The 27,938-nt window shown below is 36.4% G+C and overlaps 1 pseudogene; it reads right to left on the bottom strand.

The window, feature by feature from the left end:
* Positions 1 to 11,489: 11,489 nt before the first annotated feature.
* LOC118846847 lies at positions 11,490 to 12,470 on the bottom strand (annotated as a pseudogene).
* Positions 12,471 to 27,938: the final 15,468 nt, after the last annotated feature.

The following is a 27,938-nucleotide window of genomic DNA, read 5'->3' as shown; positions in this document are numbered from 1 at the left end:
TTACTTCTGGCTGAAGCATATATATTTTACTTTAATTTATATTATGTTAGAGTTGATTCACAGATAAGAAATAGAGAAATAGAAAAGTTAATCTATTGAGCTGCCTATTCTACCAAAACCCACTGCCTTTCTTTGTCAAATACAGTTTAAACAAAGATGATATAAAATGGGAGGGGCTTAAGGATTAAAACTACTGCCAATAATGGATCGCCTTGGAACTGTGTACTCATGGCTCCTTGATACTTATGGAATAAAGCCCAAATTCCTCAGCCTGACTATGAATATACCCCTCCTCAATTTGACCCCAACCTATCCTTCCAGTAACAATTCCCCCTTCTGATCTATCATTTCTACATCCTCTAATGCACTCTCATAATCTGCTTCCTATTAATATAATTATGTGTATATAAATATGTGTGTACACCTATGTCATCTCCTCTACTAGATGGTAAGCTCATGAGGGCAAGAATCATCACCACAATTAACTGCTATCATTTCTATAGTGCTTTAAAGCTAGCAAAGAACCTTGCATACATGTTTTTATTGATCCTCATAACAACCCTATGAGGGAGGTGCTACAAGTATTATTGTTCCCATTTCATAAGTGGAGAAACTGGACCTCAGAGAGCGTTACTTGCTGTGAACGACACAGCTACTAAATGCAAGGAGCAAGATCCCTCCTGGCCTGAAGATCAGAGCTCTCTCTACTATACCAATTCATTTCTGCACATGTGTGTGCCTGCGCACCCATATACACATACCACAAGTTGAGGTCAATAAATTTTTGGTGTGATGAATAAATTAATGTTGAATTTGCAAACTTAATTTTTAAATCATTTTTCTTCTGTAAGATTTGCGATTCTCTGAAAATTTCAGAACCTCTGCTTATTTGCTAGTAGGGGTACAAAACACGTACAAAATCAAATTTAATGATTTTGAGAGTCTTACACAGTTGGAAAACTGAAAAGCTACACAGTCTTCTTCTTTTTCCTAATAACAATAACTAAAACTTTCTTTGAAATACTTTAGTTGTCAATTTTCTGCTTTTTGAGATACTTTAATATCGTTCAGGTTAAGTAGTCCCTTACCTCCACTGAGAAGTACAAGGAAAGAACATATTACTAAGATATACTATTTTGGAAGAGAACTGCTATGTTTTATATCAAGCATAGTGTGCCAGACGTGACATTCTTACATAATGAGGAAAACAAAATGACTGATCTTTCTAACTTCTGAATGTTCTGAAGAACTACGAGAGATCATTGACATTTGCATCTAGTTTTATGTGCCTGAATAATGTTATTATTATTGATTTCCTTAAGCTAGAATATTTTCTCATTATACCCTGCTTGCAGGTGAAACCATTTGCAAAAAGCAAGGTTAAAATATTTTGTATTCTATGGTGATGGAAGACTAATGTGTCAATCATGGTTTCAAAAGAAGTTTTCCAATCATTTCTGGTAACATTAATATAACCCCTAGCATTTAGAGGTATAAATGAGCCACTAAGTGGGCATATTAAATTTGTTCTTTCCTCTCTATACACATATTTTCAAATGAGTGTCTGTAGCTTTAATTTAAGTGCCAGATACGAAAATGGTGAAAAATGATGACTAGAGTGCTTCTCATATTTCATATGGCTATTAAGTGTGAACAGGTATTAGATAATTTAAGCCTGCCCATATTGCTTCTCCTTCAGGAGACATTTCCAAAGAAGAAAAAGATTTAAATTTCCAAATTTAGCAGTGAAAGCAGCAGCAGAGAAAGCAAAGATTTGAGCCACTAATAAATGTTAAGTAAGAATAATGAGATGAAAATTTGCAAAGCAATGCCATTTTCTGCTATGGGAATTCAATTAAGGTAACTTGGACAGAGGTGATTTTCCACATGTTAATGCTGATGGCTGTCAGTAACTTAGCTGAAAGCCACTATTTTCACTTGTTACTCATTTGTTTTATGTTATTCAAGAGCCCAAGAAGAATTATGGCCTCAGATCAAACCAGTAAACCTAGGTTCCAAAAAAAACTGTTTAATCACCACTAACTGTTAAGAATCTGGATTTTTTACCAAATATGCTTTTATTGATCATGTTAATCATTTTATAGGCATAGTAAGGTAATGGAAGATATTTATTTTTCTTTATATAGGGACACTGACTCATAGTAGCAGAAAATAAAATAAGGACTACATTTTAAAAATAATAATAATTAATTCTAATAATAATTTGCTTGTTTTAAAGTAAGAAAAAATATAAATCTTGGACTCTAATTTCCCAAATTTAGAAGAGGAAATATAAAACTTTATTCAATAAAATCAATAGGTAAAAAGTTGTACTATGTATTCTGTTATGATTTGTTAAAGAGAGGTACTATGGTATAGTGGTTCAGTTGGGGTACCTGCAGTAAAAATCTGAAGTTCAGATTCTGTCCATCAATGCTGTAAGACTATAAGTTACAGACATTTGCAATCTGAACTGTTTGGAGGGGTTCCCATGCCAAGAAATCACAGGTCAGCTAGAGATACCTCCAAAGTTTTTAGGCTATGAAATTGGAAGGACAGTAGTATGTCACTGACACAAATCACAAGGAAACCATTTTGAAGAAGGTGGTATATCATGACTTCAGTTTTGAACACGTTGTATTCAAGGTGACAACAACATCCATATGGAGATGCCTATTGAAAAAAATTGAAAAAATTAGGACTGGAGCTTAGTATAGTAATAAATCAGGGATGGGATTTGGCAGTTATTGGCTTCGTACAGTGATAGCAGTAGGAGTCATTACAAGAAAGGAAGAGAAGGAGTGTAGGAAGGAAAGATCAGAGGGAGGATAGATATAAGATGAGAGGAGAGCATCTAGAATTGGGATCTGGATGGCAGAAGAGAAAAAAACAAAGAAGACAGAGAAAGAAACAAGCAAAGAACCAGGAAGAAAAAAAAATGGATATCATCTGAAGAAAGAATTTTATGAGACATAAGGTAGTTGATATAGCAAATGAGACAGAGAAGTCAAGTAGGATAAACATGTCTGTCTCATTTGCTGTAACTCTGAGGTACCACCTCACACCTATCAACTGGCTGACATGACAAAACAAGAAAATGATAAATGTTGGCAAGGATGTGGGAAAATTGGGACATTAATGCACTGTTGGTGGAGTTGTGAACTGATCTAACCATGCTGGAGAGGAATTTGAAACTATGGCCAAAAGGCAAACAAACTGTACATACCCTTTGATCCAGCAATACTGCTACTAGGTCTGTATCCCAAAGAGACCATATTTTTTTTAAAAAAGTGAAAAGGCCCTACATGTGCAAAAATATTTATAGCAGCCTTTTTCATGGTGGCAAAATATTGGAAATTGAGGCAATGGCTGAACAAGCCGTGATATATGAATGTAGGGGAAAGCTATTGTGCAATAAGATATGATGAACAGGAAGATTTAAAAAAAACCTGGAAAGACTTGCACAAACTGATGCAGAGTGAAATGAGCAGAATCAGGAAAACATTTTACACAGTACCAGCAACTTTGATGATCAGCTACGAATGATTCAGTTCTTCTCAGCAACACAATGATACAAGAGAAGAACAAAGGACTCACAACGGAAAATGCTCTCCGCATCCAGATAAAGAACTGATGGACTCTGGATGCACATTGAAGCATAATTTTTTCACTTACTTTATTCTTTTTTTTTCCTTTTAATCTTCACAGCTGTGACTAATGTGGAAATAAGTTTTACATTATAGCACATGGATAACCTGTGTCAAACTGTCTACCATTTTAGAAGTGGGGAGGGGAGAAAGGAATGGGAGGGATAGAGGGAGAAAAATTTAGAACTCAAAATCTTATAAAAATTAATGCTATCAGAAAGAAAAGAATGAAGCCAACCCCAATAACCGGCAATCCAGACACCGATCACGCTCGAGAAGCCCGGATATCCAAGCAAAGGAAGAGCTGTGGAAACATATTCAGAAAGAACTTGTGGATCCTTCTGGATTGTCAGAAGAACAACTAAAAGAGATTCCTTACACCAAAATAGAGACTCAAGGAGACCCAATTCGCATTAGGCATTCTCACTCCCCTCGAAGTTACCACCAGTACCACAGATCCCAGTGTTCGGATGGAGAGAGATCAGTTTTGTCTGAAGTAAATTCAAAGCCTGATCTTGTGCCTCCACTTCCTGTGACTCGGTCTTCAGATTCACAGTGTTTTCCTGGTTCTACTTCCTATCAGATCAGAATCGGGTCTAAAGACAGCCTCGCACAAGAAAAATCTCAGATATCTACAAGCAACTTGGATGGAAAACACAGCACAAAGATAATAAAGACCATACAAACATCCCACTTCAAAATAGACACTTGATCTGACAAAGAAGTACCAGTATTGTTCCTTTGTATCTGCAAATTATGCCGTTACTACCTTAATCCTATGCTACAATGTACAAGATCTTGTAAGTGTCAGTATGTTTGGGGTTAAAGGCCTGAGAGATTTAGAAGTTGAGAAGACTACTATCAATAATCAAGGCCAGATGCTACAGAAATGGCCCTAGTACTTCGGGGCTTTTCTCCCAACTTAAAACTGAACTCTTGAACACAAACTATCTTGTCCTTTTCAACTTGTTTTAACTTTCAGTCTTAAATGTTAATTTAACATCTTCATAGGCTCTTTACAAACCATTTTATCCAAAATGTCAACTTGTGCCCATTGGCCATATTCAAACATTGGAGTACTAGTTAATTAGGATCCCTTTCCACTAAGCTAACTTAGTGGAATTGGATTGGACCCGACACTTGCGAGGCAGCACCACAAATGCAACGGGGAGAGGAAAGAGTAGTTACCAGACCTTTGTCAAAGAATCGGAACTAAATAGTTTGTATACCTACAGAGAGCGAATCACTCAACTTTTGGGGGCCTATTTATTTAAAAAAATGTTACCTCTCAAAAAAAAACAATGCTAAAAGTTGCCTTGACATGTAATTGGGAAAAAATAAAATTCTATTTTAAAAAATACTTTGTATTAAACTCCATTTCCAATATCTATGAAAGAGTTTTATGTTAGATATTACCAGTTATAATTTCTAATATATTGAAAGTAAATACATATTCTCCACAAAAGTCATCATGGAGAATACTGAACAGATGTCAAATACAGAAATTTTACATTTCAAAAAGAAGTTCAGCCTCATTTCTCAAAATATATAAGGAACTAAAGCCAAATTGATAAAAATAAGAACCATTCCTCACTTGACAAATGGTCAAAGGATATAAATAGTCAGTTTTCAGAAAAAGAAATCATTAATAGTCACATGGAAAAAATGCTCTAAATCACTACTATTTAAAGAAATACAAATTAAAATAACTCTGAGACACTTCCTCAAACCTATCAGACTGGCTAACATAACTGAAAAGGAAAATGACAAATGTTGGAGGGGATATGGAAAAATGGGGACCCTGATGTATTGCTGGTGATGTGAACTAATCAAAGCATTCTGGAGAACAACTTGGAACTATGCCCAAGGGCTATAAAGCTATGCATACCCTTTGACCCAACAATACCACTACTAGGTCTGTGTCCCAGAGAAATTTTTAAAAAATAAGGAAAAGGACCCATTTGTACAGATATTTATAGCAGTTTTGTGGTGGCAAAGAATTGGGGAATGGTTAAACAAGTCCTGATGTATGATTGATAGAACACTATTGTGCCATAAGAAATGATGAGAAAGATGATTTCAGAAAGAAAACTGATATGAACTAATGAAAAGTGAAGTGAGCAGAACCAGGACAACATGGTACACAGTAACAGCAGTACTGTAAGGATGATCAACTGTGAAAGATTTAGCATCAAGACAATGATCCAAGACAATTTTAAAGGACTCATGATGAAAGATGTTATCCACCTCCAGAGAAAGAACTGATTAACTCTGAACACAGAGTGAAGCATATTTTTTTGACTTTTTAATTTTTATTGTTTTATTTTGCTTGTGGGTTTGTTTTTTGTCAACATGGCTAATGTGGAAATATATTTTGTATGACTCCAAATGTATAATCAATATCACATTGTTTGCCTTCGCAGTGAGGGAGGAGAGAAAGAAAGGAGGAGATAATTTGGAACTTGAAACTTTAAAAATGAGAGTTAAAAATTATTATATGTAATCGGGAAACATTTAATGAAATATAAAATTATTTGAAAAGAAAAAAAATTCAGAGTAAATAGTAGACTCACTTGTTACAGTCTTTTTTATTAGTCACACTTAATTATAACCCTGTGAGATAGATCAATACTCTCATCATCAACTTCTCTTCAGTGTGAAGGGAACAAAATCATTTCAAAGTTAAATGACTCTCCTATAGATTTTCTGAATAATGTAGGTGAGTAGATTTTATGATATAAAGGCTTCTTCTACTTAACTTCTGGAACTTAAAAAGGAAGAGCTTGATTATAGTTGGGATAGATTCATGTCTTCCATCTGAGATCAATAAATGTTTAGGGGGAAAAACAGATTTAGAAAACTAAACTATGTAATGGAAAGCCAATATATGGATGAGAAAAAAGACAAGGTATGCAATTGTATAAATGCCAATTGGATGGCCTCCTGAGTTCATAATAAAAGGACCAATTAGCAATTTCACAGTGTCTTTTAATTAAAGATACTGAAACACAAAGGAGAGTTGTATATAAAAAATATAAATTGAATGCAAGGAGAAACACAAGAAGTGGCACAGTGGTTATTCTGAATAGCTAAGGGCTAAGAGACTAAGAAAAGGTAAAATATGCCTGGTTGGAAAAATGGAGCAGCATAAAGTTTCCCAACTGATCAGCCCATGAGTGGCCACTACCTTTGCAGCCCAAATGAGATAGGAAGAACTGTCTTCAAAAATGGACAGCTTGGTAATGCAGTGGATAGAGTGCCAGGCCTGGCATCAGAAAGACTCACCTTCCTGAGTTCATATTCGGTACCAGACACTTATTAATTCTGTGACCCTAGGCAAGTCACTTCACCCTGTTTGCCTCAGTTACCTTATCTATAAAATGAGTTGAAGAAGGAAATGACAAACTCTCAAGCATCTTTGACAAGAAAACCCCAAATGGGGTCACAAAGAATCAGACATGACTGAAAAACAACTAAACTGAATCCTCAAAAATAAAAAATAAAATAAAAAAGAAACATAAGAAGTGATATAGTGATACATATGGTTTGTTTCTCAGTTTCTCTTAATGGCCATTTCTATCTCTGCCATTCATTAATATGCCCAAACTTCTATTCTACACTTGTATATTTCAGAACAGTGCCATCCCAGAGAGGAAGTTGTGCTACAGTGGATTCGAGGGATCTTAGTTAAAATCTGACCTTGATCCTTATTAGCTGCTCAACCATAAGAAAGTTATTTCCTATCTCTTGTTCTTCATTTCTCCATTTGTATAATGGAGAAAATACTACCTATACTGCTTAGTTCACAGGGCTATTATGAAAAAAATGCTTAATAAACTTTTAAGTACTATTTAAATAGAAATTATTATTATTATTATTATAAGGATCCATAACTTCATTATTATGGTTCTTCCTTCCACTGAAGTTTGTGATCATACAAGCCCTCTATGACACAAACTAATAACTTCATGTTTTACCTTCACTAAAAATATATCTTCATCTAGTGACCTGCCTGTCAGACCAAACTTACCATAGTTGTGCTAGGAATCAAGTAACAGTCTGTTCCTAGGTCTGTACTCAGCCTTTCCAGATTGGTTGGACATGTCAGGGCTTATGCTCCATTGGCAGAGCCTTCAATAGGTTAATGGCATATCTATGTGACAATGAGGCATTGGAATAAGACTCTAGTGAAAGAATCAAACAGAATGAAAAGATGTGGATGTTGTGCCATGAACAGCATCATAACAGAAAATGCCCATAATGACAAGCTCACACGTTCAGTACAACATTTGGAGTACTATTATAACCTGCTATAGGAAATGGTATTTCCTCTGACTTGACCTAAAATTGCCTAGTGAAAGTTTTAAAAGATATCTGTCCCCCATCTTATTCTTTCAGAATTTGGTGAATATTCTCTTTGTCTATTTTATTCATGATTTTAGAGATCTTAATAATATTCTCCCAGCTTTCACTATTCTAAGCTAGAGTCTGAATAACTGTTTGTATGTCCTCATTTAAGAGCCTCACATTCCCCAAATACTCTCCTTTAATAAAAGATATATTTTCTGACTCCTTGGCAGGTAGATCTATCTTTCACATATTCTTATGAGGGCAGTGGAAGGGTGGAACAGAGGGTAAGGTGTCCACTCACTCTAACCTTTCTCCTAGGCAGGCCCTCTCATGCATGCAGGTCAATTGAAAATATTGCACACTATTCTCTCAGTTGTGTGTGTGTGTGTGTGTGTGTGTGTGTGTGCACGTGCATTCCCACATGAGCACGTGCGTGTGCGTGCACACACACAAGCATGTCCTACTAATCTAATCCAAGGGGATAAAGTGGACTCTGAGGAGCTAATTTCTGCCAAAAGCTCCAAAGTTTAATTCCTAACTGGTTGTCTGATCCCTGCTCTGTACAACCACTTTCATGACAGGGCATCATCACTATTATTGATTGTTAAAAGAGTTTCTGAAAAGGCGAGGAAAATAGATTTGCAAATGAAACTTTCTTAGCAGCTGGTGCTAAATGGGACTACTGCTGAGACTAGCAAGGATACAGCATCAGAAAATCCTGACTTGGGGTTTCTAGAGACTAATTATTGTGCTAAGTTCAGGGGAAAATGGAATAGCCTATTTCAGCACACTGTTAAGGAAGCCTACAGTCAACTAGTGGTAGGGATCAAATGATCAATAGCATTATATATTCTCTTTCTCTCTCTAGTATTCCGGGATAGAGTTTGTTGACAAAATAGCGGATGTGCTTTTTGGTGAGATGCTTACTTAAAAACTAATTACAAGATGTTAGGTAAGAGTTGATAGACTGTTAATCTCTCAGATACATAGCAGAGAGCAGATCTTTGTTTCTTATTCACACAGGACCCTGGGGAGAAAAAGTTAATAGCAGGCCTTGGGAAGACCTATAGAGGGTAGGAAAAAAGAAGGAATAGTGAATGACTCATTTAAGAAAAGCTTTACTCAAAAACAATTATAGGAGAAAAATTTTCAAATTAAAAATAAATTCCTATTCAGGAATATTTGCTCAGAGTAAGCCCTCTGGTACATAAATTGAGGGCCAGAACTTTATCAGCCTGGTCCCTCTTTTGCTGCTGATGCATAATTACAGCTTCAGCACCAATGACCTAATACCAAGTTCCCCCTCGCATGTCAATTCTAGGAAGATGTATTGGTAATTATGGTGGGACTTTTTTTTTTTACTCTCTTCACTTTTGGAACATTGAAGTAATCAAGTGCCTTGGTTTTGTTGATTAAATCTGGAAGTCTTTGATGACCTGCTTAAGAAATAAGAAAGCTTAGTTCACATGGGTTTGAGTTGCATGGTTGTGATGCCTGAAGAAACATCACATGGTTCTGAGTCACATGATTGTGACACCCTTTGACCCTGAACAGGGTATATAAACTCAGAGGTTAGTGTTTTGTTTGGGGCTCTCACTCACTGGAAGAGTGTCATGTGATTTGATCAAAAGAGATTTTGGGTAGCCACTGGAGCCCTGCCCCACCCCGTCCCAACTTTGAATAAACCCTTATGTTGGTGCTTCTCTGGTAACTATGTATTGCTATGGATAGACTAGTTTGTGTTATTTGCTCTGTTTATAATGTATGCTTGTAATTTCTGTTTGTATTTGCCCTGAAGGTCAGGATGCTGGCTTTTCCCCCTGAACTAAGTGAATGATATATGTATGTTTGATTAAAGTGAGATTGTTAACCCCTTAAAGTTGCTTTCCTTAGAAAAGCAGATCAAAGAACTTGTGCTGGCAGCTCTTCTATGTGCTAGTGTGTTGGTCTTACAGTCACAGCATCTGCTAGCCACACTGCCATTTCAGAAGACAGGCTTGGACTGAATCTTATAGGGAATTCTGATTGGGGACGGTTCCCTTCATCTATATAAAAGAACTTTTCGAAGCTCTTCAAAATTCTACCAGTCAGCTTTTCCTACTAGTACCCAAAGTCCTTCCTTTAGAAAGATTTTAATAGGGGAGGGGATAGAATGCCAAGAACAGAGCCTGAGAAGGCAGGCTAGAGGGACACAAACCTGATTAGGGAGAACATTTTGTTCTTAGAAGGAACCCACCAATGCCTTGCCTAACGTGGGTTAATAAATGGTAACAGTGGCCACTGTCAAACAATTCATAGGCAGAGTTGCTAAGTTTGGGGGGAAAAATAAAAATTCTGATCCGGTAATTTCAGAAAATCCAGTGTTTGAGCTAATTAGCTTATTTACACCCACCAAAACTTTATATAAATTTGCAGTTTCAAATGTGATTTAAGATTTTTTCCCATCAGACACTAAAAGAATTTTTCTTCTGATTGCTATCATTCTCCAAAGAATAGCAAAGCAAGCATTTTCCATAGCTTACAGAAATTATTTCTCTGAGGATATTATACTTGTGTTTTGTGAATTTAAAATGAAGCCTCCAATTAATTTTCTACTGAATCTGAAATAGTCAACAAGTTCCCACCTCTTGACAACTTGTCTATTTTATTAGTTGCCTGTATTTTTTGATAACTGAAATTAAGTCTACACCAGACAATGCTTTATCCACTAGTTCATTCACATATAAACTATACAAATTACACACATAGGGCCTAAGGTGTCTCAATAATACAATCTACAAGAAGGGAAGGAAATAATGCCACTCTTAAGAGGAAATCCTTTCAAAAAATACCTTAGGCCAAGATTAAGAAATTATAACGTAATCTGACAAATTGCTTCTTTAAAACATACTAGTTTTTAAAGTTGAGTAAAATTGTGTACAACCCATTAAACCCTTAGGATTGACTACACAGAACCTTTCAGAATGAAATGCTTTTAAAAAAAGATACATGTTATATATCACAGTTATGCTTTGACATTCTCATCAACACAAAAGCCTGAAAAACAACGCTTCAGTAAATAACATGGGGAGAAAAGACTCCCAAGAGCATATTTACAAAAGTTATAATTACATGAGAATATAGATGAGGTGACTGACTTTTAACATTCTGGATGAGACACTGAACCACTGCTTGCCAAAGACAGACCAGCTCCCCGAAGAAGCTTCAGTCAGTGACACCATTTCCCACATGATAGACCTAATGTGACTTTAATGAATGAATTTAAACAAGGGATACTCAGTAAAATAGGCAGAGTTTCATTTCTCTTAGAGGTTTCTCTTGGTATAACTTGAGATTTCTTTAGAAACTTAATACATCTGTCCTTTCACTCACTTTGATTCAGATCATGGTCTGTTATGATGAAAGCCAATGGAATACAACTCTTTTATTTTTTAAGGGAAAAAAAATCTGAATATTCTGTTATGGGTGTGGAAGGCTCAGATCAGAATAATTTCAATAGCCTAGGAGAGCAACCATTGCTTCAAAATAACCTTCATGCTCTGAAAAAAAGTGCTTTCATCTGCTTCTTGAAACAATGATCCAAGGAATACACAAGAAGTCTCATGGAAATGGTATTAATTTACAAAATAAAAAAATAAAACAGGTCCATGCTTGAACAGTGTTCTTGGGGACAGTGATTAAAATTGCTCTGGCCAGGTCTTCTTTGCTGACAGCCTCTTTTTTCTACTTGGTCATAATGTTTCCAAAACTACAGGCTACAGCCTAGTTTGGCAATGAAAAGCTCTCATAGTCCCCTCCAAAAATGCCTTACACTAGTTTATCTATCTTGGTACTATCGCCATGGGATGGCATTTAAAGAGCCTCTTCAAAAGTGGTGCAGCCAGTCAGAAGACAGGAAAAACCAAAAAAGGTTCCTCTCCTAAGACTGGTAACAGTAACACACATAATAATCTCTGGAATATACTGCCAAGATGCTAACCCCAGATCCAATACTCGCCAGAAGAAGAGGATATGCATTTTTCAGAATGAAGAACAACTTCTGACATTTTTCAGAATTAGCTGGGTTTTCAAAGTAATAGCACTGGGACTGTCCATTGAATCCAACAGAATCAATACATAAAGTTCCTTTTATTAAGCAGTCTAGTTCATCTAGTTTGCAAAACTGAAGATCACCTATTGTAAGAAAATTCTGCTCAAATTTATGCAGCGTGGAGAACTGAAAAGTTTTTATCTCTGCCCATTTGAATAAAAGCAGGCATGTCATGGGTAGGAAAGCATAATATAAAATACAGATTGCCTTTATGTCCACACAGGGTCAGAGACTTCAATATGAGGTGGATATCTCAAATATCTGTGGCTCTATATGTCATGTTTGAGGCTATGTATTTTCTAATGCTTTTAAGACTTTCCACTTCCTCTCTTCCCTTTTAGTAGGATATTTTTGGGTTCAAAATAAACCAGCTTGACCAGGGTTTATGAAGGGATTTAACAACCAAACAGGGGGATAGCTCAGGAGATACTTCCAGCGAAAAAGACACTATGTTTCTTAACCCAATGTTACGGCACTATTAAGACATTATGTTCCTTAACCCAGTCTTTGTCTAGGACTGCATAAGACCTCAGGTCAAATTGGGGGACAGCTGAACACAGAAGAAAAACATTTCCTGCCTAGAATCTCAGCCGTCAGGACCATAGGACCACAATATATAGCGAGGTTAAAAATCCAGATAGATCTCTTAGGTCCCAAATAAATTCTAATTTAGGAATGCAGGCCTATCAATCTGATGATAATGGTAATGATCAACCCATACTACTAACCAACTCAGATATTGATCCTGAAAGGTCAGTAAGTCACAAAATAGCTAGAATTATTTTACCTGTCACTAGGCTAACTTTTGTTAACAGAAAAATTATGAGAAGTAGCTATATAAGTAGTCTGATGACAATATAAATATTTTCCCAAGTAATATATGCCTCGTGTGTAATTGCATGTGTTGATATTAATTATTGCTAATGTCTTGCATATTCTGTAGCTATGTATTTGTTGTAGCTGAATGATTTTTCTATTTGTATACAGCCTAATGATTATACAGGTATTGCTATTATCTAAGATTATTGATATTGCAGGGGGTTAACTTTTTTTGATTTATGATTTATGATTGGTTGCATGTGTACTATGCATATGCACATAATCTTGCAATGTCTGCATGTACTTTAGAATTTTAGTCATCAAATCAACCAGTAAAGTGGTGTTTTACTTTGTGCTATGTCTACTACATTTAATGGTAATGTGGACTTGATGTCAACAGTACTGTCGGATGATTACTTATGATGTTCATATAATCATTCCTGTTACACCAAATGCTAATGTTATCATGATTTCTGCAGAGCACATTTGCAGGTGCCAAGTGTACCCATGAGTGATTTTTAGGGGCTGCAAATTTTTGATTGGGGTATCTAGGGAATGTAGTCATAGGTTGCTGAAAGCCTAGAATGAGGATCTTTTCTGGGATAACAAAGGCTGTGGAGGACCTGCCCAGGGTAATAAAGAATATTTCGGCTAAAGTATTCATAAGTATTCAGTACAGTTCAGTTTGTCTTGTTGTTCCAGTGACCTTAAGCAAAGGACTTCTATCCAAACTTTGAAGGAAGCACATGGACAGTTATAGAGGAAAGTGATACATTAGTGTTTGACTACATAAATCAGACAAGAGAGGAGAAGAAGAACATATGGTAGGAGTGAACTAGAACTAAATTGTAGTTTTGGCAGTTCAAAAGATTGAAAAGCATTCCACAGCTGTTTCTTTTCCCGTATTTCCCCAAAGCACAGTGCTACAGAAAGTTCGACCTACTATTTAAATTTCAACCTTGCTCTTCAGCAACCCATCTCAGACCATCTAGGAGGATGGTAGAGGAGAGGAAAAAGAGGTAACTCTGGCTGTTTCTTATAGTTTCTTATACCTTGTTTAAATGCTTATTTGTGTTGTTACTTGATACTGCTAATAAATTACATAGCCATTAACAGTTACTTTGTCTAAGCCTAAAATTTCTCAGTTCAAGATTGAGAGAGGGGAAATTAGCTAACAGGAGAAGAGATTTTCCTAGGGCGAAGGCCATGACAATTAGAGGAAGGGTTTCTGCAATTTGGAGAACTACTGAGAATGTTACAGACTAAACCCAATGTACTACCTTTGAAATCAGAGAATTAATGAGGAGGCAAGTCAGAAATAAAAATGGGTGGATCTTAGTGATTGTCCCCAAGCTTGGTCAATCCGTCAACAAACTAATTATTCATTGTGCTAAATGCTGGGAATACAAAAATAAAAGTAAAAGGCAATCCTTATTCTTGAGTGGGGGAGAAACATGCAAAGAGCAATATACATACAATCTACATACAGGATAAATTGGAAGTAAGCAATGGAGGAAAGGAAATAGAAAGAAGAGTCGATGAGAAAGGCTTCCTAGAGAAGGTGGGAGATTAGCTGGGGATTCAAAGGAATCCAGGAGGCATCAATGAAGAGGGAGAACATTCAAAGCATGGGAGAAAGGAACCTTCCGTTTGAGGCTAGTGGTTTCTAGTTACTAAACAAACAAACAAAAAATTCTCATAAACCCAGTTACTACTGGGCAAAATGCTTGAGGGTAATTGGCAACTGATAATCCATCCCATACCAACTGAGAAAAGTGAAAATGTTGCTGATTATTCCCAAGCCACACAGAAAATGTCCAACTAGGTAGTCTGATACTGGCTATAGGAAATAGAGTAGTGAGCAATAAGTAGGGAGCATAAAAAGCAGTAAAATAGTTAGTAATTAGTAAAATTAATTTGAAAAAGGAGCAAGCTTCTTTCCTATTCTCTTCTTTAGCTAAATACTTTTTACAAAATTAAATTTTCTTTTTTTGTGAACTTATTTATCAAACACAAACATTTCAATATACAAACAAAAGTAGGAAACACTATGAGAAACTGAATTGGTTTTATATAGCTGGTTTTCTTAAAAGTATGTAATAGAAATATATCAAATTTAACAAGGTGGTAACATAACTGTTCCATTTGTTTATATTCCCTTCTGCCCTTTTGTGTTTGTTTTTGTACTGTACAAAGTATTAATGATGCTCTTTTTAATAGCAATCACTAACCTAACAACCATCACAGCCCAAGTAGAAGGAATCCTTATAACAAATATGTGCAGTGCAGAAAGAACAGATCAATACATTGGCCATGGCTGAGAATACATATTGTATTATATTCTTCCTGTCCATTTTAGGTAGGCCAGGGCTCTGACCAGGGGGCTAAATTTTTGCAACCCAATTACTACTTCAGACTCAGAAGGAAAAGAAATAGACAATAACATATTTTGGACCTGCCATTTGGGGAGACTACTTCTTACAGAAATAGCAGGCTGTGTGTCTAACTTTTTGTGTAACTTGGAAGAAGCCACTTCATGTTGAAATGCATTGTTTTGCATACTTGGAAACTGAAGGCAAATAATGCCTTCCATCGATCTACTGCAAGTCTGAGGAACTGAGGGTTTATAAACCTTTTTAAGGACCTGAGAAAAAGAGTCTTGGAATTCCAGTAATTTTATTCAAGTGAGAGCTCACCCTGGAAGGCATTTTATCTTTCTAAAAAGTCAAAGGAAATTATACAGTGTGGGATCTACTGAATTCCTCTCAATATAAGCTGATAGTTAAAGCATACGAAAAGTTGTTGTAGGAGAAAAGACAAGCAGCTATATTTTATTTACACTATGATAGAACAAGAGTCTAGGTTTAATGATCACAGGAAAAACTTAAGGAAGAATTTCTTGATGAGGTGATGTCATACTTTTCCAAAGAATATTACACAATCTTCTTCTCTAAAAGTTCTAAAGAAGAGTGAGAGCTATCTTTCTGGAATGGTTTCTGTGTGGTCCTGCGACAGCAATAGATTAAATAATTTTGTCAAGTTCCTTCCAGCTTGTTTAGGCATAACATTCTGTTCTACTATGTGGTTTTTGCTTTTCAAATTTTAAACTTGGTTTTCACTGGAGTTTAACCTTTCTCCATATGACATTGTCTTGTTGACATACTTATATCTTCTTTTCTGATTTTACCTTCCTTTCTTCTCTCTCTGTATCTCTCTCTCTCGATATGTACACACACATACATATATACACATACGTACACATATATACATACATGTAGAGATACAGATGTGATATATGTATATACCAATGTGTGCCTAGTTATTTACATGTAGCATATCTCAAATCCCATAAAAGGTAAACTCCTTGAGGCAAGTACTTTTTTTGGTGGGGGGGAAGTCTGCAGATATGTTTATGTGTGTGTACATATGTGTGTATGAATATGTGAGGTATATATGTATATGTGCGCACATATACATATCTATATGTATAGCCACACACATATACTTTGCATATATCCTTTCTTTGTATCCCTAATATTTAGGATAGTTCCAGATATATAGTAAGCACTTTGTAAATGCTTGTTGACTGACATTGTACCTTTGTTACTACTGTCAATTGTAGTCCTTATACAATTAAAATGCATTCAAATTTTTAAAAATAGATTAAAGCTAGACTAACCTTTCCAATATACCAAAGAGATGGAAGGGGAAAGTGGAAATGCGCTGGGTTTTGTTTTGTTTTTCTCTTGCAATTCACTTCTTCGTAATTGGGACACTGGGAAGAATGTAGTACATCTGAAGCCAGATAAAGACTCTTCCTGCTCAAAATGTATCTGTCCAAGAATCCTACTTTGGACAAGACTGATATAACCCTTGATTTACTATGCACGCTTCCTATGTTACTTTTTAAAAAATTATTTATTTATTTGGAGGGGGGAAGGCAGGGCAATTGGCGTTAAGTGACTTGCCCAAAATCACACAGCTAGTAAGTGTGTCAAGTGTCTGAGGTCTGATTTGAACTCAGGTCCTCCTGACTCCAGGGCCAATGTTCTACTCATTGCACCACCTAGCTGCCGCTATACTTCCTATATTTCAATGTTATAGATCATATAGGGAAAACAGACATAGCTGGGAAGTGACTGGGTCTGAAATGATTGGGTAAATCAAAAGCCAAAATGAGATACTCACAATCTCTGATTCCTAGTCCAAAACCTTTAAATTTCATCTCCTTCAGGAAGCAGTCCTCTGATGATGGCAGCAAGGTATTATATCTTCAAATATGCCATAAAGTGAAGCAATTTTTAAAAATAAGCACATGTTGTTTCTATCCAAATCATCTGTGGCAGGTGAGCTGAGTTACTTGGACCAGGGCTGTCCAACCTTAGGTTTTTATTGAAATGATCGACAACATATTTTGATTTACCATTTTAGTGAGAGCTCTGCAGTAGCTTGGCTTTGTTTACTAAAGCATTTGTGTAAATTTCTATGCTTGTAGGCGGGCCACATAAATCACACTGTGGGCTGAATTTTGGACAGCCCTGGCTTAGACTACTGTAGTAAGGGTATTACAAGTTCAAGTGCAGCAGGATGATTTGGCTCTGCTACCATAAGACAGCCACAGACTAACAGGTTCACTACACTCTACCAAAACTCTTGCAACTGTGTGGAGCTATTAACTATGAGAGAGACCAGGCAAAAAAACATGGAGGTGTGGTTAAGAGAAATTTCAAAACTGATAATGGAACAACATCTCAGAGCATAAGTCCTATTCATTAACAACGGATCAGAAAAGTCATTGTCATCAAAGAAAGACAAATGACAAGCAATTCTCAGAATTTCTTCTTAACACTCAGGTTGGCAGCTAAGACTAATGGTCATCTTAGAATTATAGGAATTACAGAATTAGAACAGGAAGAGATGTTAGAGAGTAACCCAAACAATCCTTTCATTTTTTGGGAAGGAAACTGAGACCCAGAAAGCAGAAGTGATTTGTCAAAGGATATGTAATCATATTCTATTAGGCTTCTAAAATGTGATTGTTAGGTTTCACAACTCAACTCAAATATGCAAAAGCCACATTTTAGCAGCTCCTAACAGGTAGTGATTGTAATCTTTTCACTTTCCATAAGCTGGTATTGGATTGTAACAACTGGACTAATTTATATTACAAGAAAACCCGGAGAGAATCGTACTTAATTTTTCCTACTTATTAATCTTGATGAGAGGCAACATGGAATGGTTTCTAGAGAGCTGGCCTTGAAGGCAGGAAAAGCTAGGTTCATATACCACCTCTTACTTATACTGGCTGTGTAACTCTAAGTATTTTAGGCAATTCTCAAAGACCTACAGTGATTGGAATTTTCTCACCTAGGACTTCACTATACCAATGAATTCCAGTTCCAATCCCTCTGACCTTCAGATAACAGTTTTTAAAATGTACTTATTTTAGATAGATGTTACTGAAATAAAGAAGGAAATACAAAGGGAAACTAGATAAATACCATAAGGATTCATTCATGTAAAGGGGAATGAGAAAAAAATCCCAATGACATATATATATGTGTGTGTGTGTGTGTGTGTATGTATGTATATATGTGTGTGTATGTATATATAAATGTGACTATATGTGTGTGTGTATATATATTTGTATACATATATAAGCTTCAAAGATATATATTCTAGCTCACAATGCTCTCCCACTTTAATACAATACAGACTTACAGGATCACATGTCATGTGATACATATGTTTCCATGGTGATGACTAGAGATGTATGCCAAGCAGGGAAAATAGAAATTAACCTCTAGCAATTACCTAGCTCTGCAAAGGAGGGTGTTTAAAATTATAACACAACATTACTCGCCTAACATCACACATTTCTTTGAATAGAAGAAGCTATTCAGATGTTGGCAGGATATGCTGTGCTCGGGATAGAGGAGCAAGAAGGAACTGGGGGTAAAGGGGTCCCAAATCCTACATATCCCCCTATATGGGGACCAAGATAAAAATCATTCCACATTTATAATTATTCTTTTGTTTTAGGAGCCAGTTCATCATCTTTTTTTTTTAAAGTATAGCATTTCAGAAATTTTAGGGACAATGAATGTCATTCAATTGTACACCTTCTGACTCATATATAGGTCACATTTAAAACATTCTTCTTCTGGAATTTCCATGCACAGACATAGTACATTGCTGGTTTCATTTTCAACAAACTGATTCTGAGCTTCTTTCCACACTATCTTATGATTGCTGAAAGGGGAGAGATAGGCTAAGTGCCAAGCGTGAAAGTCACTGGGCAGGGTAAAGAAAGAGGGCATAGTAACTATGTGAAATTATCTGACAACAGAAACCAGACACCATGAAGATCAACCAGATATCAACCAGAATAATAACAATAATTATATTCATATAGTGCTTTAAGGTTTGTAAAATGTTTTAAATAAGTTAGCCCATTTGATCTTTACAACTTTGTGCTATTAGGTGATAATAATAGGTCTCAATTTACAGATAAGAAAATGAAGCTCAGGGAGATTAAGTGATTTGTCCTGGGTCACACAAATGGTAAATGAGTAAGGATTTGAACTTGGGCCTTCCTGACTCAGAGTCCAACACTTATCCACTGAGCCAGCTAGCTTCTTCCAGGTAAGCCTTAGAGATCAGTCTGTGTGTTCCAATCTACTGGCTAATGAATCCTGATCTAGAGAGATGGTATTTACTTTTCCCAATGCCAAAGAAAATAATTCTTGTTAATTTATTACTCCTATCTTTTGAGCCTGGCTCAAGAATAGTAGGTAAGAATTGTCAGACATATTAAAAAGAAAATGAAAATACGAGATTTGAGACTGAACTGTAAGTTACCTAGCCTTCTCTTCCCCTTTGCTTTGCCCAAATCCTACTAACAAGAATAGCTAAAAAAAGAAGGCTTGTCATCTATTTTAAAGTCCAGTCCCACAAAGCTTATGTGGTCAATAAGCATTTATTAAGCATCTACTAGGTACAAGGCATTACTATGCTAAGTTCTGAGGTTATAAAGAAAGGCAAAAGACAGTCCCTGCCATTATGGAGCTCACAATCTAACAGAGACGACAACACGAAAACAACTATGTACAAACAAGATTAGATATAAGAAGCTTCCTATTTTGACCAAACTTAGGAGGCAGGTGAGTCACTTTGGTTATCTAAATCTCAGTGTCCTTATCTGTGCAATGTAAATGATAGGAATATCACTACTGAATCTCACTCAGTTATTTTAAGGTATAACCAAGCATCTTAACATTCTAGACATGTAAGCCACTTTTAAGTTCTTGGCAGTAGAACTATTGTGATAACTTTCAGCCTAATCTCAATCTCTTGGTCACTAGAACTGCACTTTTTTCAAATCGAGTCAATTTAGCTATCCGGGGATTGTGTCACAAAGAAGGCCATTTTAAATAAAGGTAGGCGTTCAATTCCTCAATATTAGTGGGGTCCTTTTTTCTCACCTCAAAGTAAAGATAGTAGTGGAATAGTAGAAAGGATCTTGGGTTTTGAAGCATAAGTTCTTGCTTTGAACACAGGCTCTGCTACTTACCCACCCATGTGATCATGGACAATTCAATATTTCTGGGCCTAAATTTTATCATCCATGAAATAAAGGGGTCGGACTCACCAATTATTTTAAATATATGGCCCTATATAAAGTAACAGTAATCATAAATGAATGTGAGAAATGAGGACCATCTAGCAGGCTAGATTCCGTGGGAGCTTCCAATTTCGATCAATTATTTTTGCTAACTAGGCACTAAACTGAATGGATTTTGCACCTGAAGGAGAAAAGGTACTCTCAGCAACCTCTAAATGAGAGGTTTCAAACACATAGCCTGAACTGGGCCTCCAAGATTCTCAAGTGCTGCTTGATCCAGATTAAAATATAACTGGGAAATATTTAACAAAATAAATAAAAATATAGTAAAACACAGATACAATTAATATGGCATTTTCTAAGCCAATGTGCAACCTCTCCTTATGTACAGTTTAGCAGTCCCCATTTCCATCTGAGTTGACATAACTACTCGAAATATTATCACACTATAAAAAAAAGATACATTGTCCTAGTTATAGTTTTATTTGGGGAGCCTAGAAGTAGAGGCTTGGTTCTTGGAGGCATTTCTATCCTTCAATTATATAGCCATTACCTGGCTTTTTCTAGGACCCCATTTTGTATAATGTCCTCTTTGGTTCTGAGTTAGGCATAAGATATATAACCACCAAGTACTCCTCACGCAGGACTGCATTAAAGGCCAGTGTAACAAAAATGAATTTACTCCTCCAGTAGTTTCAGAGCCTAAAAAGACACAAAGTGAACCTAGAATCAAATGTAGCTGAGGCAACTTGCCTTTGGAGTTTCAAAAACACCATTACTGCTGATCTTTACAGATCATGAAAAGGAAAATTAAGAGTGCTATCAAAAAAAATAACTTGGGGGGAAAAAAGCAACATTTGTTTTTCCTTTGTAAATAAGGTAAGAATGTTATTGGAGCACTGCCTCTGCTCAGAGAAATCTCATGGGGAAAACCCCTTTCCTCCTCAGGAAATTTTCTCAACTCTTATATATAACAACCAAAAACTCCTTGAATGCCTTGCCAAGTATCTTAAATGCCTTTAGCAAGATCACCTTGTGCGTTCCCTTTTCCTTACCTCCTTCATTCCTTAGGACCGCCCCCCCCATACCTGGAAAGTCCTCCTTCCCCATTTTCACTTCATAGAATTCCCTCTCTTCCTTCAAGATGCAGCACAAGCACAACCTCGTAGATCAGTGGTATCAAATTCAAAAAAGAACTGGGACCCTGATCTACACATAAATGTGGGGAACATAGTGACTTAGTTTTCAAATGTAATGTTATTTTTGTTTTAATGCATTTTATTTCTTTCGTAAAATATTTCCCATTTGAATTTTAATTTGGTTCAGGTAGCTCTTGGGAGTGCTATGGATCTCATGGGGCCTATGAGTGTCTGACACTTCTTTTCTATATGAGCTCATGTAGAACTCAATTGCTAATGCCCTCCCTTTCAAACTACTTTGCATTTAATTACTTTGTATCTTCCTCTTTATATTTAATATATTTATATATGTCCTAGTTGTCCCCAGCATTAGAATGAAAATCCCCTGTAAGGATTGCTTTATTCATTGTGTTTGTATCCCAGCCATCTAGTACGTTACCTGGCATATAGTACATGCCTAATAGACACTTCACCGATTGACTCATTATGTAGTAAGAATGATAATGGTTTTGTTTTCTTTTGAGTAGCAGGGTTGAGTTAGACATTGTATATTCTGTTCCATCTAAATGGTAATTGTTGAAATGGGCAGCTGTTCGTCACAGTGGATAGAGTGCCGGCCCTGGAGTCAGGAGCACCTGAGTTCAAATTCAGCTTCAGACACTTACTAGCTGTATGACCCTGGCAAGTCATTTAATCCTGTTTACCTCAATTTCCTCATCTGTAAAATAAGCTGGGGAAGGAAATGGCAAACCCTTCTAGTATCTTTGCCCAGAAAACTCCAAATGCAGTCATAGTCAGATATGACTGTAATGACTGAACAAAATTACCAAAACAAAAGCACTGACTTTCAGTCAGATAGAAAGATAGATATAGATGTATCTACATTTATGGCTTCCACATTACAGGGGTTAGGGGCATGGCATCCCCACGATCTGAAAAATCCATGTGAAATTCTTTGGCCCTCCCTTCGTACCAGAGGAGGTCTGAATTATTATGGTATTAAAAGAAAAATTATGTTGATACTATATAATACTATACATATATTTTATGCATTTCTGAGTTTCCAAACTTTTTCTGTGTCACCTGTGGCTTCTGCAAAACTCCCCAAAATTTCCCATTTAATTTCTTCTGCACCTGTGATATATCAAAACTGCAATGGGGAACTTCCCAATGTGGAAGAGATAACTGTATCTATACTGATATATAGCTAGATGGCCAAATCTATATCTATCCATAATAAAGTGAACATGGTGAGTATCAAATGAGTGTTAAAAAAATTAAGCACTTAAAGAGTTTGTAAAGAAGGAGCTATGGGGCAGGAAGGGGGGTTGTAATGGCAACCACACTGGCATACCCAGGATGGCTGCTAGCACAGGTTCTTAGATCTGTTTTACTAGGAAAGATAGCTGTTTCAAGGGTTAATAATCTTCTTTAATTACAAAAAAATACAAACAAAATACAGAGTAGAGAAATAAAGACCAACAAACAGGGCTCTACTGCCTGAATCAAAACAATACTGCTATATATACTTTACATTAACCACTGGATCGAGACAGCCTTTACCTCTGAGCAGTCAGGGAGTGCTGAATATATGGTCACTCAGAGTCTTGACCAGGGAATCACAAGATCCTTCCTGTAATCAAGCCCCCAAAGCACAAGCTCACTTCTCAAAATATATACACTTTCGGCTAACAGGCTCAGAACCAGAACCTTCCTGACTCAATGCCTAATTAGAAATTAGCAAAAGGTGTGTAAGCCTTCTTACAAGCAAGCAAGCTTCCCCTAATGGACTCCACAGGAGGCCCATTAACCTTACAGGGTTGTGAAGAAAGGTATGAAGAAGGAGGTAGATCTTACACTGGGCTTGGAACCTAGAAAGAATATGAATGGCAAAGAGGAAGTACAACAACCAGAGGAAGCAGTATGAGCGAAGATGAGACTACTAAGAGGATATTTATGGGAGGGTGAAAAGATCTATTTGGCTAAAACAAGATGTTTATAAAAGGAAATGATTGGAGATCGTGGAACCATAACTGTAGAGCCGGTGGGGGTCTTGCAAATTATCTGATCTACCTTCCTGATTTTATAGATGAGGAAACTGAAATGAGTAAGCAACAGCTCTGTGCTATTAGGTGATAATAATAGGTCTGATAATTATCACCAATTTATAGACAAGAAAATCAAACAATTGGTCATTACCAATTGGTCACACAATGGGTAAACGAGTAAGGTGCTCTTGTGATCTACAATTTACATTTGAGAAAACTAAGGCCAATTTCAGTTAAGTGACTTGGGTCACACTAATAATAAGGCTATTAGAGAGCAGAGACTATTTTTGCCTTTCTTTGTATCCCACAGTACTTAGCAAAGTGCCTAGTATATATTTGGCACTTAATAATTGCTTGTGGATTGGCTATTCCTAACCCTATCCCTGCAAGAGATAGTTCTTTATGGAGGGAGGGGGCAGGGAAGGGGAAAGAGAAGGGTAAATAGGATATGTTTGGAAATTAAAGTGATATGAAAACTTTATTTTAATGATTTTTTAAAATAACAGTTTGCACTTATACAGTGATAGTTTTGGAGACCTGAGTTTAAATCACATTTTGACTTCTTACTACTTATATGGTCTAAGAAAAATAATTTAACCTCTCCAGGCCTTTCTTGGTAAAATAGTGGAGTTTAGTTAAATAGTATCTAATGGTTTACCAAGTAATCCTCTAAGACTATCATCTGTAACTCAGACACTAATCTGCCTTGGTAAAGGTAGTTTCTTCACTGACAACTCTCTATAGCAGTGAAATCACAGGTCTGGCCTCAAAAATGTGAATTATGTGAAATTACAATATCCCCTCCTCCTCCATTTCATGCCTTTGGATGTTACACTTGGCAAAAATCAAGCTGAAGGATTGCCAGGAATTTGAATAACCTAATTTTTAGGCACCTCCCACTTGTATCCCTAAAGTTTTTTTAAAAAAATGGTGAAATACCTGCTTCTTCTATGCTGTAATTGCTCATTCCATTATAAATGTAATTGCTAAGTTCTCTTCAAGGGTTCTTTTAAGGATGTAGGATATTGCCTTTGGGGAATTTCTATGTTATGCAAATATGGTATCATTTTCAATGAAAATGATGAGTTGATTCACTATCACATTAAAAGGCTAAAGGAAATGGAAACTCAACCTTTACTCCTCTGATTAGACGATCTCAAACCTGGGTCTCATAGTGGACAGTCCTGGTCCTTACGAGAAGGCAAGCAGAGACCCTTGCTTAGAGTTACAACAGTAAGGGGACAGAAATGTCAGTGACCTCTTTATATAGCTGGTTACCATGTATACTGAAAGTTTCTTTTTCTGAGTATTTCCCCGAAAGTTCCAATAGCCACTCAATGACAGTAGCAGAAACTGTTAGGATTTAATGTAGCAGTGGTTATGGATATGTTTGAGCAACCTGTGGGATAATCTATTTGGGGACTTCCCCATAACCACATGTAGTAACAATTCTTTCCCCCCATCTTCAATGTAACCCCTGTCCCCAAAGTCCATTGATATTAGACATTCTCTTTACTGGTAGAGATGAATGCCCTGCCTTATGTGAGGGGGGTAGACAGAGTTGATTGAGAGACGGTGAGGTCCAGACTTCTTCTGTCTTCTGTCGAGCCTGGAATCATCTCTGAAAACTTTTGGCTTCTACCTTTGAGAAAGAAGATGGAAGAGGCCCAACCCACCTCAGGACGCTGAAGGAAAAGACTCTGGGAAGACGTGAGCGGAGCCAGCAGACTCCATTGAGTCCCAATCTCCAATTTGCTGTACTAGAGACTTTGGAGAGCTTCCCCTTAGATAAAATCTAGAACTCTCCTTCTTGGCTGAGATGAATTATCTCACTCCCAATGGGAGAGCTCCTTCATTCTGCATTGTATGGTATATATTCTCCTATGTAAACTTTTTCTGATTTCTGTTTTATTACCGATTTGGATAAATGGATTAATTTGTGTATTCATTATGCAATTGGTATCTGATGGGAGACAGGTCAAGCCTCAGATATAGAGCTCATTCCCTCACTCACATAGTGATCAGATGCTAGACTGAACCAAACTGTACCCCCTTAGATAATAAAATTTAAGGGAACAGATAGATAAGTTCTAGCCCAGCACCCTCTCTTCTGAGGGAAGCAGAGTGGCCTCCAACCCTAAAATACTGCTTCTCTTCCCGGCAAGAATTAAAGTCTCCCTTGAAGAAGGGCAGGAGGAGAAGAGGCTAGAGATGTCTAGTCTACCTCCCTTCAAGCCACTCCTATGATATATATGGGTCTTAATATACACAGATATATATATATATATATATATATATATATATATATATTCACACACATGGGACTTAATATACATGGGTCCATATACACGGATATATATGGCAGTTAATATACAACCCCTTTTCTCATTACACTTCTATCCTCCCATTCTTTCTGAAAGTCCTTCTATTTAATAATAATAGATAATGACACCGTCATACTTGGTCGGTGTATTGGTTATTAATGCTGAACTCCCCACCACCACCACCACCACCACTTTGTAATTCTTTGGGATTAGAAGTAGCATAGCATAGCAGATAGAGAATTAGCCTTGAAGCCATGAGTCCCACCTTTGTTATGTACTGGCTGTATGACCTTGTACAACTCACCTATCCTCTCAGTGCTGTAGATACCTGAGTCTGTAAGACTATAAGTTGCAGAGAAGATGCTAACTTGAATTGGTAGGCAGTTTCCTCACCTGGGATTTCCCTATCCCAATGAAATCCCTGTTCTAGTACTTCTCTCTATCCTTTTCTCTATCAGAGATGGCTCTCTAAGGAAGGGAAAGGGAAGGACATATTTGGAAATTAAGGTGATATGATAATTACATTTCAATAAGTTAATAATAATATGAATTCATACTCATAAAATGCTAGTTTGTGAATGCTAGGAGCTAGGTCTGAATCTCAACTCTACATCTTACTAGCTGTTTGGCCTTAGGGAATTCAACCTTTGGAACTTCAGTTTCATTCGTAAAATGAGGCGGGTTAATTAGGTATTCCTAAGTTCCATCAGTTCTAAACACTGCAAATATAAGACTTCACTATTTGCTTTATAACAAATCTGGGAAAGAAACGGTACAAATTTTGCCATCTCCCATTTGGCAGAGGAAAAAAAAATGCAAACAAAATGCAAAAAATGCAAACTGCAGACCCTCCAAAACCTGGACATGGGTCTCCTGACTTCAAGTCCAGTGCTTCCACTACACCATTCTGCCTTGTGAGAAAACAGGCTTGGTAGATGGTGAGTTTCCCACCAACAGAAATTTTCAAGTAGAGTCTGGAAGTCAACTTGCAAAACATATTGTAGACAGGATTCCTAAATTCAGTGGGAGTTGGATTAAATGAATTCTAAGATATTCAACTTTGAGATCATATATCATTTACTTCTGAAATAATCTTAGACATATAAAAATACCCAATTTAAGAAAAAGTTTTAAGTTTTATTGCAGAGCATTTTAAACACATTATTCCAATCGATTCTCACAAATCCTGTGAAATAAGTATTACAGGTGATCTTATCCCTCTTTAACAGATGAAGAGACTGAGGATCAGAGATTAAGAGGCAGTTAGGGGGCACAGTGGATCCAACCTCATACACTTACTAGCCATATGACCCTGAGCAAGTTATTTAACCCCTGCTTGCTTCTGTTTCTCATCTGTAAAATGGGCATAATTGTAAGGGTCAAATTAGATAATATTTGTAAAATGTTTTGCAAACTTTACAGAGATACATATTAGCCATTATAATAATGATGATTAAATCAAAATACTTAAAATTAATATATCACATTATTTTATTGTCATTAATATGATGATATAATAACAAGTATATTTACTATAATTATTTTAATGACATTTTATTGTAATATACTATCTAATAATATAATTAATGGTAGAATGTTATATTATGATAATGATTATCATTATTATTGTTATGTTACAGAAGCCCATCATTACAGAATGAATAAGGTCAGAGGTTAGATTTAAAGCCAAGTTATTTCCTCTAGGTCAGGTGTTTTTTCCACTATGCCATACTACTTTAATGGCTGTTAGACCCAGAAGAAATATCAACGGATTATTTTTCTTAACCTATTCATTAATAGATGAGCAAATTGAGGTTCAGAGAAACTCATTGCTTCCTTAAGCTAGTGATAACATTTGTTTGCGTTCCTTAAGTATAAGCTAACTGAGGGTGTAAGA

The sequence above is a fragment of the Trichosurus vulpecula genome, chromosome 4 (genome assembly GCF_011100635.1).
Source record: "Trichosurus vulpecula isolate mTriVul1 chromosome 4, mTriVul1.pri, whole genome shotgun sequence".
In the NCBI taxonomy this organism is placed as follows: Eukaryota; Metazoa; Chordata; class Mammalia; order Diprotodontia; family Phalangeridae; genus Trichosurus; species Trichosurus vulpecula.
This window is presented reverse-complemented; position numbering and strand designations above follow the sequence as displayed.